The following is a 12,144-nucleotide window of genomic DNA, read 5'->3' as shown; positions in this document are numbered from 1 at the left end:
TATTCCTGGGTCAGGAAGATTCACTGGAGAGGGGCTAGGCTACCCACTCAAGTGTTCTTGGGTTTCCCTTGTGGCTCAGCTGGTAAAGAATCTGCCTGCAATCTGCCTGCTAAGGAATCTAGGGGAGACCTGGGTTCGATCCCTGGGTGGGAAGATCCCCTGAAGAAGGAAAAGGCTGAGCCACAGGGGAATCCCAAGGATACTGGAGTGGGTAGCCTATCTCTTCTCCACCAGATTGTCCCGACCCAGGAATCGAACCAGGGTCTCCTGCATTGCAGGCAGATTCTTTACCAACTGAGCTATCAAGGAAGCCCATTCATATCTTTATTTAATAGAATTCTGGGTGACCCTCCTTCTCTCTCTGGAGACTCCTTTAGTTTTCCACATTGTCCAAACTAGTATCAGAGGGTCAAGTGCTGATTGGGTACCTACCCTAGGGGATCATATGTTACAGCCAGCACTGTGTTAAAGAAAACTGAGGTTTGACTCTTTTGTTTCTCCTCCTCCACTATCTTCTCTTTTTGTGTGTGTTTATAATGCATTGATTAACCCACAGAAGTACATATTTCTGTATGACATGTTTGAAGGTTTATTTGCTTTTTAAAATAATTTTTTATGGGCATATAGTCTATTTACAATGTTGTGTTAGTTTCAGGTGTACAGCAAAGTAAATCATTTAGACATATACATATAGCCACTCTTTTAAAGATTCTTTTCCACATTGGTCATCACAGATCACTGAGCAGAGTTCCCTGTGCTATACAATAGGTTCTTGTTGGTTATTTTATGTATAGTAGTGTGTGTATATAAGTCCCAAATTCCTAATTTATTCCTCTCCACTCCTTTTCCCCTTTGGTAACCATAAGTTTGTTTTCTGTCTATTCTGACATGATCCTTTATTTTAACATTTCCCCAAAATGTGTCCTTTGGAAAACTACTTAAAGTTTCGTTTTTAAGTTCCTTTAATTTAGGAAGTACAGTGCACTATATTCACTTATTAGAGTTTCCTGAGTCTACATTGACATATTAAAAGTTCTTTAAAAAAAAAAAAAAAAAAGCCAAGGATATCCCTGGTGGTCCAGTGGCTAAGATTCTGCACTCCCAATGCAGGGGGCCTGGGTTCGATCCCTGGTCAGGGAACTAGATCCTACCTACATGCCATGACTAAGACCCAGTGCAGCCAAATAAATATTTTAAAAAGCACCAGTAAAGAAACCTATTTCAGTTTGTTTAGCCCAGTATTTCCCAAACCTATGGAATATGGAACCTTTCTCTGATGCTTAACACCTGTTGACATTCCATGGAAACACTGCTATATGTAACTTTCTGACGGGATGATAACAAGGAGCTGTCTCAGAAACTGTATTTTCATTAAAGTTTCACTGGCTTCATTAAGAGGATGACATTTCTGAGTTTCTAGCCTTTTTTTTTATCAAAACCTCTCTGGCTCGTTTTTGTTGTTGTTCAGTCTCTTAAGTCATGTCCAACTCTTTGTGACTCCATGAACTGGGGTCGGCATGCCAGGCTTCCCTGTCCTTCACTATCTCCCAGAGTTTGCTCAAACTTCTGTCCATTCAGTTGGTGATACCATACAACCATCTCATTTTCTGTTACTCCCTTCTCCTCTTGCCCTCAGTCTTTCCCAGCCCCAGGGTCTTTTTGCAGTGAGTCAGCTCTTCGCATCAGGTGGCCAAAGTATTGGAGTTTCAGCTTGAGCATCAGTCCTTCCAGTGAATATTCAGGGTTGATTTCCTTTAGGATTGTCTCGTTTGATCTCCTTGTAGTCCATGGGACTCTCAAGAGTCTCCTTCAGCACCACAATTCGAAAGCATCAATTCTTTGGTACTCAGGCTTCTTCAGAGTCCAACTCCCACATCCTTACATGACTACTGGAAAAATCATAGCTTTCACTATACCAACCTTTGTAATGATTCCTTGTGCCATGAGGTAGTTGTTGGGGATTGCGGGGGCCGGGGGGAGGGCTCATATTTTGTAGGCAGGGGCCCACTGGAGCCACCCAAATGTGAATGAGCCTCCCAGGCTTGTATCACAAGGGCCTCAAGGTGAAATTTCAGCTCACACAGTGTAGTTAGTATCCAGTGTCTCCCTCTGTAAACCCTGACCTTGGATTTGGTAGATATAAACTTCCCAACTTATTTCCATACAATGACCCAGCTGGCTCTAAAGATAGGCTATGATGTCACCAGCTATCTGTAGTCACTCCCTAATTAATACCTGGCCAATGACTACCTGACTCTTTGTTCTAAATTGGGACTGCATGTCACTGTTATCCCTCAACTGTGGGGAACCAAGCCAGGGCACAGGGCCAGAGCTGCCAGAAATTTGGGATCATCCGAGGTCTTCAGCAGTAGAATAGAAGTAAGAGGCAGCATGTGGGCCTCGTGTACAGAAGGCCTATGGGAGTCCTGGGGCCTACTGGACTTGCAAGCGTTTAGGAAAGTAGTCTGAGTAGCTTCTAGAAACAGGAAGTCAGTCTGGCTGAAAGCCTTCACCTACACAGTCGCAGGCAGGAGTTTCCTCCTCCCCCCACCACAACCCTTGCTGATGGAACTTTCTTCCCAAATTTGCCTTTCATAGGAATTACTCCAGGCACTAAACATGCAGCTTTCCACACCCCACCCCTGAAATGCTAAATTGGTCCATTTAATAAATATCCTGAGTGATCTATATGATGAGTTTGGGAAACACTACCCTAGTTATTCCAGGCTCAGTCCATTCCTCCAAGTACTTTTGTTTCCTGTTGAGGAGGAACAGAAGATGCCACCCCAGAGTATTCCACTTTGGCATGTGGATTATTTTGAGCTGAGAACAGTCAGGACCCAAGAGACTCACAAAGAGCTTTTTACCTTCCCTTACCTGACTAAAAGAATTTAAATAGAGGGCATGTACCAGGAAGACAAACCTAGACAACATATTAAAAAGCAGAGACCTCACTTTGTCGAGAAAGATCCATGTAGTCAAAGCTACAGTTTTTCCAGTAGTGTGTAAGTATATGAAACTTGAACCATAAAGAAGGCTGAGAGCTGAAAAATTGATGATTTCAAATTGTGGTGCTGGAGAAGATTCTTGAGAGCCCCTTGGACAGCAAGGAGATCAAACCAGTCAACCCTAAAGGAAATGAACCCTGAATATTCATTGGAAGGACTATTGCTGAAGCTGAAGCTCCAATTCTTTGGCCACCTGATTCGAAGAGCCAACACATTAGAGAAGACCCTGATTCTGGGAAAGATTGAAGGCAGGAGGAGAAGGGAGCAATAGAGGATGAGATGGTTGGATGGCATCACCAACTCAGTGGACATGAGTTTGAGCAAGCTCCAGGAGATGGTGAAGGTCAGGGAAGCCTGGCATGCTGCAGTCCATGGGGTTGCAAAGAGTCAGACATGACTGAGTGACTGAACAACAACAAACATTAGACCAGCCAAAGAAGCTAGAGGGGAAGAAGGGAAAAACTTTCTGTCCCTATACTGTCAATTCATTGTTTGGTCTGTCTTGGGATCCCATGAGGGTCTTGTGTTCTATCAGAAGAAATGGCGAGGACCTTACCCTCCTCATCCTCATCTTCTTCAGGGGCTTTGGACTTCTAGCCCCTCTGACTGAGGCCTGTGGCTCAGCCTCCAGCTAGAATAAGTTTATGTTTTCTCCCTTTTCTTGGGTTATTGTTCCCCCGCTTGTTTTAATAAGAATCATTTTAGAAGAGGTGGTTGAGTGGACTATTGGTGCCCTTTTGGTGCCTTTTATATTAAACCTGTTCTTTTATATTATCTCTGATTAGCCAGGAGGATTTTTGGAACACATACTATGTGCAGAACTAGGAATAAAAAATGAATTAAAAATGTCTCTACTTTCTGGGACATGTTTGGATTTGAGATAAAGAAAAAAATGCTGGAAATGGATGGTGGTAATGGTTGCACAGCAGTGTTAATGTACGTAATTCTACTGAACTGTACACTTAAATGAGGCATCCCCTCACACCAGTCAAAATGGCCATCACCAAAAAGTCTCCAAATAACAAATGCTAGAGAGGGTATGGAGGAAAAGGACCCCTCTTGTACTGCTGGTGGGAATGTAAATGGGTATAGCCACTATGGAAAACAGTATGGACATTTCTTAAAAAAACTAAAAATAGAGTTGCCATGTGACCCAGAAGTCCCACTTCTGGGCATATATCTGGAGAAGACGAAAACTCTAATATGAAAGATACAGACACTCAGTGTTCATTAGCACTATATATAATAGCCAAAACATGGAAACTAAATGTCCATAGACAGATGAATGGATAAAGAGGATGTGGTATATGTGTGTATATATGTGTGTATGTATATGTATGTATGTGTGTATGTATATATATATATACATACACACACAATGGAATATTACTCAGCCATAAAAGGGTTAAATAATGCCATTTGTAGCAGAATGGATGAATCTAGAGATTATCATACTAAGTCAGAGAAAGACAAATATTACATGATATCACTTATATGTGGAATATAAAAAATTGTACAGATAAACTTATTTACAAAACAGACTTACAGACATAGAAAACAGACTCACAGACATAGAAAACAAACTTATGGTTACCAAAGGGGAAGAGTGGGGATAAATTAGGAGCATGGGATTAACATATACATTACCATATATAAAATAGATAAATAACAAGGATTTACTATATAGCACAGAGAACTATATTCAATATGTTGTAATAACCTATAATGGAAAAGAAAATATACATATATACATATACATATATAAACATGTATCACTGAATCATTTTGCTGTATACCTGAAATAAACAGAATATTGTAAACCAACTATACTTCAATAAAAAATTATGAAAATGGTAAATTTTATATTGTGTATATTTTATCATAATTGGGTAAAAAAATCTTGTTCAGACAAAAATACACCCTAAAACCAACTGAAGAAGACATTTACGAAGTGATAAGCCAGTAAATGTGAAGGAGCATGTGATTTAATGGGATACTGGCCTGCTGCTGCTGCTGCTAAGTTGCTTCAGTCATTTCCGACTCTGTGCGACCCCATAGACGGCAGCCCACCAGGCTCCCCCATCCCTGGGATTCTCCAGGCAAGAACACTGGAGTGGGTTGCCATTTCCTTCTCCAATGCAGAAAAGTGAAAAGTCAAAGTGAAGTTGCTCAGTCGTGTCTGACTCTTAGCGACCCCATGGACTGCAGCCTACCAGGCTCCTCCATCCATGGGATTTTCCAGGCAAGAGTACTGGAGTGGGGTGCCATTGCCTTCTCCTGAAGTAGACCAAATACTGAAACAGCTTTTGCGCTAGTTTTGAAGGAGGTAAAGAATTGGTAGATTGGAGACTTAAAACAATGAAAGATGTGGCATGTACAAGGAGAACAATAGATCAAATCTAGTGGAAAGCAAGTGTCTAAAGGGAAAGGTCTGTCAAAGAGGCAGCCCTCACACTACCAGCCACCCTGGGCATAGGAAGTGTCCTCTGGGGGGATGAGGTGATGAGAAATTGCAGAGAAAGCAGTGAAAGAAATCTCCACAGGTGGCTGGTGACTGTACTTTGAGTGAGTTAATTTATTTGGATTTCCGGGTGTTAGTTGCAGCACACAGGATCTTTGATCTTCATTGCAGTATGTGGGATCCTTAGTTGCAGCATGTGGGATCTAGTTCACTGACCAGGGATCAAACCCAGATCCCCTGCATTGGGAGCATAGAGTTTTAGCCACTGAACCACTAGGGAAGTCCCAAGACATATTGTCTTGATTCAGAGTGATTTTCTGCTAAGTATTCTGGTAGTATTACTGTGAAGTTACCAAAATGAAACTCCTGTAGAGCGCTGAGGGGTGAGATGTTGGAGAGATGGTTAGAAATGGCCAGAAGAGGTGTACTCAGTTCTGGACCCACTACCCAATCATGCATCTCTGCCATGTGCAGGAGCTGGGAAGGGGCTGGTGGTGGGCTTCCAAGCAGAACCCAACTCTTAGCGGGGAGCCCAGCACAGTCAAGGGGTTTGTGGAACAGACAGAACCACAAACCTGCTGGGCAGCTGTTATGAAACAGGTGGCTTTCAGAAAAGATGTTGTTTATGAGGAGGACCCCAGATTTGTAGGGGGACCTCACTTAGAACAATTGGCAGATGAGCTGAGCTTGATGGGAGGTGGAGATGCTAGGAACCCAAGCCACGGTGGCCTCCAGATGGAGCTGGGAAGAGAGTGGGAGAGGGGCTGTGTCTGATAAGCTCCGCATGCCAGCTGAGCCATCTGGGGCAGGGCTGGCACATAGTAGGCATTCGGTAAATATTTGCTACATTAAAATGAATTGAAAACCCACTTGTTTCTGTTCTGTACTATTTGCTTTTTGTGTGTTTGTTTTTGTTTTGCCCTTAGTTTTCTAGTGAAGAGTTACTACATTTTTGTAAAGAGAAGATATTTGATTCAGCTAAATTAGGCTAAAAGGGGGTAGATCCACATCTAGAACAGAATGGCCTCCTGGGCGCTGCTAATGGCCACTCTTTCATCCTCACAGGCTCCCTTTCCTCCCCTATGCCTTCCTGTACCCCACCTCTGCTCCTAGGACAGGCTCTTCCTGTGTTCAGATATTGTCTTTCTAATGGCTCCCAAGCTTCCTTTCCCAGCTCCATGCCTACCATGTCTAACTGCCTACTGGACATCTCTTGTTTATTCCTCAGTATTTGCATCTCAGCATGTCCAGAGCTGCACTCATCAGACTTCCCTGGTGACCCAGTGGTTAAGACTCCACGCCTCCACTGTAGAGGCACAGGTTTGATCCCTTGTTGGGGAAGTTCCACATGCCACGTGATGCAGCCAAAAAACAAAACTGAACTCATCACCTCTCCACTCTGACCCACTGCTGCGCTCCCCTCCAGGAGTCCACATACCCTTGAGATGTGTCTTTGTGTGAACAACATCTCAAATTGGACCTCAGTGCCACACATGACTGCACCATCTTCTTAACTCACCCTCAGTCTCGTGTCTACCCCAGACATGACTCTGGAATCTTGCCTCACCTCTCCGAGCCTGCCCCATCCCATCTATTCCAGGTACAAACAGGTAGCTCCCTGTTCTACAGCTGCTGCTAGTCAGAGGCAATTCATCCACACAGCTCCCGCCCCTCTCAGAGAGCTCTAGCAGGCTTTAGAATTCTTTCTGCCCTGTGCTCAGAGGAAGTACAGCTCCTCCTTGGCTCAAAAAATTTCTTGGGTTTTTGGTTCTCCTCCGGAGTCCTAAGTCTCCAGAAAGCCTAGCCAGCGAGTGTGTTCCTACCAGTTCCCAAGCTCCTGGGGCTCTGAGTCTCACATCCACTTCTGTTGGGCACCAGGAGGCTTACAGCAGTGGCTGGCAACCCTGGCTGAGCATTGGAACTACCTGGGGAGGGTTGCTGATGCCTGGCCACCAACCAAACCAATTAAATCATTCTCTCTGGAGGTGGGACCTCGGCACTGGCATCTTGTCATGGCCCTCTGGGTGATTTTAATCCTCAGCCAAGGTTTCGAATGACTGATTTAAAGCATCTATTTCCACTTTCTCTGTCCTGGGGTCTCAAAATTATGCCCATTCTCCAGCTCTCCAGCCTGACCCTTTCAAGTTCTTTTCCAGGAACTTGGAATGACACTTCTACGTTCTTGATTATTGTTCATCCAACAATTCACCCATCTCCTCTGTACCTGGCACAGGGAAACGAATATAACTATATACTCAGAGTGGGCATCTATTATGTGAGGGCACCATCCTGTATCCGTGCACTTTGATTTTCCCAACTCTTTCGTTTCCTTGGAGTGTCTGCTCTGGTCCTACTCCCGGTTCATGCTGTCCTGTGAGAAGCTCACCCCAGGGCTGCATATGACCCAGACTAAGGCAGTAAGGGCATTTCATCCTTCTGGCCACAGCAACTGGCTCAGGGATGGGCCCATGCCCCAAGGCAGGCCAGTCAGGCACAGTGCAACTCAATCCTGAGACTTTGGTTTGAACTGGTTGGGAATTTTCTCATTTCTTGCTGCTTATAAATGTGAGACTAGAGCCAAGAAGAGAGCTTGTCTGAGGATGAGCCTGGGCAGAGCAAGGAAGACCCAGGGAGGGATTCTGCCCTTGAAGGTCACCATCTAGTGGCAGAGGCTCACCTGTTGACAAGTCCCAAAGGAGCAGTGAAGGGGAAGTCAGGGAGCTGGCTCAGGGAGGTGGAGCAGCAGGACTTGAATGTCCCTGGGGGGTGCTGGTAGTGGCCAAGCTGCTCATATGGTCATTCCCATTTTGAAAATTTAATGTTTCTCTTATATTAGAGTGTAGTTAATTTACAATCTTGTGTTGGTTTCAGGTGTACACGAAAGTGGTTCAGTTGTACATGTGTATCCACGTGGGGATTCCCTCGTAGCTCAGCCAATAAAGAATCTGCCTGCAATGCGGGAGACCCGAGTTCAATCCCTGAGTGGGAAAAATCCCCTGGAAAAGGAAATGGCAACCCACTTCAGTATCCTTGCCTGGAGAATCCAATGGACAGAGGAGCCTGGCAGGCTACAGTGCATGGGATCGCAAGAGTCAGACACCGACTTAGCAACTAAACCAGCACTACCACCATTCTTCTTCAGATTCTTTTTCCATATAGGTTATTACAGAGGATTGAGTAGGTCCTTGTTGGATATGTCTTATATACAGCTGCTGCTGCTGCTAAGTCATGTCAGTCGTGTCCAACTCTGTGCGACCCCAGAGATGGAAGCCCACCAGGCTCCCCTGTCCCTGGGATTCTCCAGGCAAGAACACTGGAGTGGGCCGCCATTTCCTTCTCCAATGCATGAAAGTGAAAAGTGAAAGTGAAGTTGCTCAGTCGTGTGCAACTCTTATTGACCTCATGGACTGCGGCCCACGGGGGTTCTCCGTCCATGGGATTTCCCAGGCAAGAGCATATATACAGCAGTGTGTCTATTTTTTCATTAATTTTTATTTGAGTAAAGTTGCTTTGCAGTGTTGTGTTAGTTTCTGCTGTACAGCAAAGTGAATCAGCCGTATGTATACATATATCCCCTCTCTTTGGGATTTCCTCCCATTTAGGTCACCAAAGAGGATTGAGTAGAGCTCCCTGTGCTGTACAGTAGGTTCTCATTAGCTGTCTATTTTATACACAGTAGTGCATATATGTCAGTCCCAATCTCCCCATTCATCTCCCCTATCCATTTCTGGTTTTGCCTCCTTAAATTCTTCGTGGAGGCAGCCAGTGAGGTCCAGCCTCTCCTGGAGGCTGGATTGTTGGATGCTTGATCTCTCTGCTCAGCAGCTGAGCTTCCCAGGGCCCTGCATCACAGGAGATCCCTGGTCCTCCCACCTCATTCAGGCTCCCATCCCTTACTGGAGGCTAATAGAGACCCTTCCTCTCTTTTTCTGGCCTTGGCTGGAACCTTGCCTAGATTCTCCTAACAGACTCTTCTTGCCTCCAGTCTCGGCCCCTCTGGACCATGCTCCCTACTGCTGCCAGAGACTGTAAGATGCTAATCTGATCACACCAGCCTCCTATTTCAAAACTCTCACATGCTCCCTGTGGCTGTCAGAATCAGGTCCAAACTCCTTAACATTCCCCTGAGGTCTTTCACAAGGTAGTACCAACCCACCTCTCCTGCCTGGCCACTTCCTTCTTGTTGTTACTGCTTAGTCGTTAAGTTGTGTCTGACTCTTTGTGACCCTATGGACTGTAGCCCACCAGGCTTCTTTGTGCATGGGATTTCCCAGGCAAGTATACTGGAGTAGGTTGCCATTTCCTTCTCCTGGGCATCTTCCCCAAAATCCACATCTCCTGTATTGGCAGGCGGATTCTTTACCACTGAGCCATCTGGGAAGCCACTTCTTACCACACACTATTGAGCTAAACACGTGGACATTCCCTGTATGAGTCATACTCTTTAATGTCCCTGTGACTTAGCAAGTGCTGGTCTATTTGCAGGAATTGACCTTCTCTCCCATACAGCCGTTAAGATCCAGTTCAGGTGTCCCCTTTTTGAAGCCTTCCCCAGATAAAGCCAGTATCTCATGGGACTTTATTCATACCTTGGTTACATTACATTTTACTTAATTGTTTGAGCACATAGATTGTCAGATTGTCTGATCTATGTCAGAATAGGGGCTAAGGTTAAACGAATGAATGAATGAATGCTGTCAGAATCCTGAGGCATCTAGAACAGATAGACTTACCCAAATAGGAAGAGGAGAGAACAAGTAGCAATGTTGGAAACCATTCAGAGCTTGTCTCTCCAAGAGCAGATCCTTGGCTAGATCAGAAGTAGGTGCTGGAGCTGGCATCTTAAAGAGATGGCCCATAGTCTTCTCTGACCCTTAGGTGCCCTTCAGGGACACCCTGAAGCTATGAAGAGCTTTGGACACAGGTTGGCAACATGTTACTGGGCAGGAAATGCATGAGCTGTTTCCATACAGTTTCAGAATCTTCAAACCAACTCTACTAAACTTTAAATTACCAACTCTATAAATACCATTATAACAGTATTAATTCAGTCACAATAAAGAATGAAAAGTTTACCCTGGTCCCCCGTGATAACCAGTCATAATAATAATACTTGAAATGTATTCAGAATGTACAGTATATTCAATGGACATGAATTTGAACAAACTCTGGGAAATAGTGGAGGACAGAGGAGCCTGGCATGCTGCCGTCCGTGGGGTTGTAAAGAGTCGGACATGACGTGGTGACTGAACGGCAATAACAAATACCAAGGAACTCAGCTAAGCACTTTACATGTTTTCTCATTTCATCTTCCAGTCCAGTGAGGTATCCCCATTTTACAGGTGAGAGAACTGAGGCTCAGAGAGGTTGAACAGCTTGCTGAGCATCACAGAGACAGTCAGTGGCAGGGCTGAGACACAGGCCAAGTCTGTCTGACTCCAGTGTTTGTGCTTCTACCTTGTGTTCCTTCTGCTATCCCAACAAATCAGACTTTTCATTTTCTATACTTCCAAGCCTTGTCCATGCAGACTAGTAGCTTTTACCTAATTATAGCTACAGCACAGTGAATATAATAACATGGATGATTTTCTGAATTTAACTTTATATCACAATACACACCCAGTCCATCACCAAGTCCTGTCAAGTCTCCCTCCAAAATACACTGATCTATAATCCACTTCCCTTCCTCTCAGCCCTTGTCTTCTGTCTGGGTTTCTGCTAGAGCCTCTTAACTGGTCTCCCTACTTTCACTCTTGTCTCGTCCTTATCTCTTCTCCTCCCAGTAGCCAGAGTGAGCTTCAAAAAATGTAAACCAGACCATTCTCCAACCTGTCAGTGTGGTTGGATAAATGCCGTTAACCCTTCATCAGGGCCCTGGGGACCGCTCCCATCTCATCTCCTGCCTTGCTAAACTCCGTGCACTCTAACTACACTAACCCTGCAGAATTTCCCAGCCTTCTTCACCTCTGTGCTCCTCTGTCTAGGACCTCTTCCCTCCACCATATCCTGCCCTTTGTTCTTCAGGCCGTTTTTTTTTTTTTTTTTTTTTTTTAATGTGACCATTTTTTTAAGTCTTTGTTGAATTTGTTACAGTATTGCTTCTGTGTTTTATGTTTTGTTTTTTTGGCCAAGAGGCATGTTGGATCTTAGCTCCCCAACCAGGGATCAGAATCCATATCCCCTGTTCTGGAAGGCTAAGTCTTAACCACTGGACCCCCAGGTAAATTCCCAGGCCTGTTCTTAAATGCTTCCTCAAAGAGGCTATTCCTGACAACCCCTCTCAACCTACATTAGGACCATTTTATTCACACAGATAACAGTTTTTATCAGATAACAGATAAATGTTTCTGATTTTTTAATATTTCCACCCACTCTTATAGTTCCATGATATTATAGAAGTACTTTGTCTCTTTTGCTGAGCACTTTATCCCTAAAACTCATCACAGTACCAGGCACATAGGAGATGATTAATATTTCTTGAAAGAATATTTTTCTATGTTACTATCTAGAAATATAGTACAAATTATATCACAGATATAATCTTAATAGCTGTAAAATATACCTGATCATTACCTGTTTAATTAATGACTTTAATAAGACACTTGTTTCATATGTAGTGGAGAGAAGGGTTAGAAGACAAAAAAGGTGAAGTCCCTGAATTAGCAATACCAGAAA

At 44.2% G+C, this 12,144-nt stretch overlaps 1 non-coding gene across 1 annotated transcript; it reads left to right on the top strand.

Annotated features, from left to right (window-relative positions):
• The first annotated feature begins 1,067 nt into the window (after positions 1-1,067).
• Positions 1,068-1,140, top strand: TRNAG-CCC (transfer RNA glycine (anticodon CCC)). Its single transcript has one exon. It is a non-coding gene; the product is annotated as a tRNA-Gly (tRNA).
• The last annotated feature ends 11,004 nt before the right edge of the window (positions 1,141-12,144 follow it).

Source organism: Bos indicus, chromosome 21, assembly GCF_029378745.1.
Source record: "Bos indicus isolate NIAB-ARS_2022 breed Sahiwal x Tharparkar chromosome 21, NIAB-ARS_B.indTharparkar_mat_pri_1.0, whole genome shotgun sequence".
Classification (NCBI taxonomy): Eukaryota; Metazoa; Chordata; class Mammalia; order Artiodactyla; family Bovidae; genus Bos; species Bos indicus.
The sequence above is the reverse complement of the archived record's forward strand: the minus strand, read 5'-3'. Positions and strand labels throughout refer to the sequence as shown.